We start from the raw sequence: 4,435 nt of genomic DNA on the forward strand, positions 1-4,435 counted from the left end.
ATCTTTTCCTTGGCACTCAATGAGTGTACTAAGTATCTTTTCTGTCTGTTCTCTCTGTTTCTGTGTCTCTCTGACTTTTTGTCTCTGTCTCTCTGTGTCTCTCTCTGTGTCTGTCTCTATCTGTCTCTGTCTGTCTGTCTTTGTCTATCTGTCTCTGTCTCTGTCTCTCTGTGTCTCTGTCTGTCTGTCTCTGTGTCTCTGTCTGTGTCTCTGTCTGTCTGTCTCTTTCTACAGCGCAGAAACTGAGCTAACTTGTGAGTCTAATCCCCTCTCCCTCTCTGGAGATGTTTGTTGTTGCTATATCTTTGGAGTAAGTATCCCTTTGTAAAAGCTAATCTGAAATCAAATGGTTAAACAGGACTAGGCTGCTACTTACTGCATCCTTTAAATGAGGGGAACAGAACCAGTGTAGACTCGAGGCAATGGCAGGGGAGAGAGGTTCCCTGACCCCTCTGGGAGTATAAGAGAAACCCAAAGAAGGAAAAATGTTAGAGATCAGGTTGGGAGAGAATGGGGCCAGAGCAACCACATTACAAGCACATGCTGTCTTTCCTGACATAGAGTATATGCTTCTTGAGGGCAGGGAACATTTCACTTAAGAAAAAAAATGTTTCACCAATTATCAAGCTTTCCCCAACCTTTCCCATACGTGTGTGTGTGTGTGTGTATGTATAAGGGTGGGGTGGGGGGGAGGAGAAAAACCTTTAAATCTTTATAACATATCAGCAGAGTCGATTTAAGCCAGTCTTTATATTGTTCATATCCAGGTTGGGGAGAGGGTGGGGAAAGCCCTTTAAATGGGGTCTCAGACTAACCCCAACACATGATACTTAGGGCATAGTAAGCACTTCAAAAAGGCTTTCCTCATTCATTCAAATGATGGGCACCTGCTTAATTTCTCGATCTTTGCCACCACGAGAACTTCTCTTAATTCTATAGGACATAATTTCTCTTTCTCTCTCTTAATCTCTTTGGGGCATAGGTGTCCTAGTGGTACCATTGTGGAAAAGATACACACTTTAGTAACTTTATGGGCATAATTTCAAATTGTTTCCTAGAAAGACTATCCCATTTCACAGCTCTACCAACCGGATGTCAATGTACCTGATTTCCCTTTGCTTTTGCACATTTGTCCTTCGTTTTTGGTGAATTTTACCGATCTGATTGGTAGGAGATAAAAAGTCAGAGCTGCTTTAATTTCTTTAATGACTAGTGACTTGGAGGATTTTTTAAAATGTGAATATCAGTAGCTTGGATTCCTTTTCTTAAGAGTTGCTGTGAATAGCCTTTGGCCATTTACCAATTGGGGGGGAATGAAAAATCATTCTTATAAGTAAAAGTATTCTTATAAATTTGAATGAATTCATCATATATTTTGGAAATTAAACCTTTATAATAATGATAGTAGCATTTGTATGGCCTTTTAAGGTTTGCAAAGCACTTTACAAATATTATTCTATCAGGGGAAATCTGTGTGGACTTCAGGATTCATAGCTTAGTGGCCCATCATCATCAGTCTTGTTACTCATCCAAGCCTAACCTTGAGTCATGAATCTAATAATTTAGCTCATGTGCTGACCCTTGTTCCACAATTTTATTGACTGGGCCCTTGTTTCTTGCTCTCTGTGCCTTAGTCCCTATTTCAGTTACTGACTCAAAGCTCTCTGGGAGTGGGATCCTGCCATGATGCTCTTAGTTTCTCCTCAGATTGGAATCGTTGGCCCCTTGCTCTTGCTGTTTGGCCTCTTTGTGCAGAGAGTTGCCTTCATAGGCCTCTGCATGACTCTCCCTGTTTTGTTCCACCCATCTCTTTGTGACATCAGCCTGTCTCTAGCTGCTGGTCCTCCCTGTTTCCAACTGCTGAGATGTTTCCTGATGACCTGCCACACCTGGGTGGGTCTCTGTAGTTGCTGTGGCCTGACCATGCCCTGTCCAGCCAATCTTTCCACTGATTGAGCCTGAGCTCTGACCAAACCTGACTTCTGTGCAGATCAAGTCAGAAATGTCAGATAGTTTTTTTCAGGCAATTCCAAGTATTACCTTTCAAGAAGAACTTGTTTCAGGTGCTTATTGTAGGTAGGAATGAGAATCCTATTTCCTACCTAAACAGTGAATATTTGTGCAAGGGATTATTTAGATGATTTCAAGAAACACATTGTCATTGACAAGTTAGAATATTTTAGTAATGGTTATTACTCTTCTCTTTTTTTCTTTTTCTTTTTTGAAAGGGAATGCAATGTCCAGTTAACCAGGAAAAAGATTTACTATTCCCAAACTATGCTTTGGGTTGCCTGAATTAGAGAAAATCTTGTTTGGAACATTATAAATACCTTGAAACCTATTTTCTCATCCATAGCATATTTTAGTACAGAAAGTGTTGGCTCTGGAGTCCCAGGATCTGATTCAAATCCTGTCTGTGATGCAGACCGTTTACTACTTGTGGGACTTAAATCAAGTTCTATAACCGCCCTGGGTCTTAGATTCCTTATCTGTAAAATGATGGGGGTCAGAGGTTGGGGGTGAGCAGATGATCTGGATAATCCCTTCTAGCTCCTCTGTGTCAGGAAGGGTTTTCATATCTAGCTCTACTACCGGTCATTTCCTTTTCTAACTATGAATATGAATGGATCAATGATCTCATAAACATTGATCCTTTCTCCAGTGTTTCACCTCATTCTGTAGGGTTCCTGTCCACATTCTCCTCCTAAAAATCATCCATAAAGGAGTCCATCAAAGTACTTGAGGCCTTATTCTATTTCTTTGACCTTACACAGGGACTAGTTGGGCCAACCCCTCATTCTTTTTTTCATAATGTAAATAAATAAATAAAAATTAAAATCAATACTAAGTTTTGGTTGCAAGGAAAAGGGCTAAGCACATGAGGTTAAGTGACTTGTCAGGGAGAGTCTGAGGTCAAATTTGAACCCTGGATCTCCTGACTCCAGGCTTGGTTCACTATCCACTAAGCCACCTAGCTGCCTATACCCATCATCCTTGGCATGCCACCTCCTTTATTGATCATATATCTACTGAATTATATTTTATGCTAAATCTTGCATGCAAGTTACCATTAGTAATACACCAACTCCTACTTAATTTTCACGATATATTTTTTTCATTTTTTCCCATTACCCTTTGAGTCATCTAAAGTTTTAATCCTTCAGAGATTGTGATTGATGCCTTGCAACCATATGATATCTCTAGAATAATTTTGGTGTTTAAAACATGGGTTTTTGTTTTAGGAGCATCTTAGTATCTCTGTGCCAAATCCCATCTATTCACTGGCCCCTCACTTGCAGAACTCTGATTAAGGATAAACACAGGGTGGGGGGGTAGGGGTAGGGGTGGCTAGATGGCTCAGTGAATAGAGAACCAGGTCTAGAGATTGGAGGTCCCAGGTTCAAATCTGGCCTCAGACACTTCCTAGCTGTGTGACCCTGGGCAAGTCACTTAGCTCTCATTATCTTGCCCTTGTCACTCTTCTGCCAGTATTCATTCTAAAATGGTAGAATTCTTTTCTTAAAAAAGAGTAACACAGATCACATAGCCATTATATCATGGTTTTACAGAAAAACTTAGAATTAAGAATGCTTTAAAAATATAGAGAAATCTTGTAGAAAATATCTGCTGCCCTCAGTCAGTGAGGGGAACAAGGGAATTAAATCTTCCCTGTCCTTTAGCTGATCTTGGTTCCAGGCCCTTCTAACCACATTCTCTTCTTGGGGATTTGAAGAAGTGGAAAGATGAGCTGAGAGCTCTCAAGCCACCTCATTATCTTAGTCTGAGACCCCATTTTAAGGGCTTACTTGAGCCTCTCTATTTTCCCCACTGTTAGTCTGCAGTATGAACTTCTGCTCTATTTTCTTATTCTCTTTTTCCCCCCAGGAGGGAGCACAAATGGAGTCCCCTCACTAACACAAATCATTCAGTCGAGTTTCCCAAATTTGGGGATATCACAAAGGTTGGCTCATCGGGAATGCAAAGGATAAGCCTCACACTGGGGAAATCACCTCCATGATTGTGGAAACACCCCTGCCTGGTAAGTATGTAAACATTCCTGTTACTATCAGAGACTTTATTTATTCAGATGACATTCAGTTGCTTTCCCATTCTGAAGATTTCCTTTTTTGAGCTGAGAGGCTCCTTAAGACCATAAATGTCTCTGTGAATATTAAAAAAATAGAACCAAAATAATCCTTTCTTCCATTTTAAAATCAATTCTAAGTATTAGTTCCAAGGTAGCAGGGCAGTAAGGACTAGGCAATGGGGGTTAAGTGTCTTGCCCAGGGTCACACAACTAGGAAGTGTCTGAGACCATATTTGAACCCAGGACTTTCCATCTCTAAACCTGGCTCTCTATTCACTGAGCTGCCCCTGATTACTCACTTCTTAATCTGCTCTGCTTCAGTTCCTATTCTGCCCTATCTTTGTCTCA

The 4,435-nt window shown here is 40.7% G+C and overlaps 1 non-coding gene across 1 annotated transcript; it reads right to left on the reverse strand.

Moving 5' to 3' along the window:
- Positions 1-3,882: 3,882 nt before the first annotated feature.
- LOC123253224 lies at positions 3,883-4,047 on the reverse strand. The gene has a single exon (XR_006506593.1). It is a non-coding gene; the product is annotated as a U1 spliceosomal RNA (small nuclear RNA).
- Between the last annotated feature and the right edge of the window lie 388 nt (positions 4,048-4,435).

Source organism: Gracilinanus agilis, chromosome 6 (genome assembly GCF_016433145.1).
Source record: "Gracilinanus agilis isolate LMUSP501 chromosome 6, AgileGrace, whole genome shotgun sequence".
In the NCBI taxonomy this organism is placed as follows: Eukaryota; Metazoa; Chordata; class Mammalia; order Didelphimorphia; family Didelphidae; genus Gracilinanus; species Gracilinanus agilis.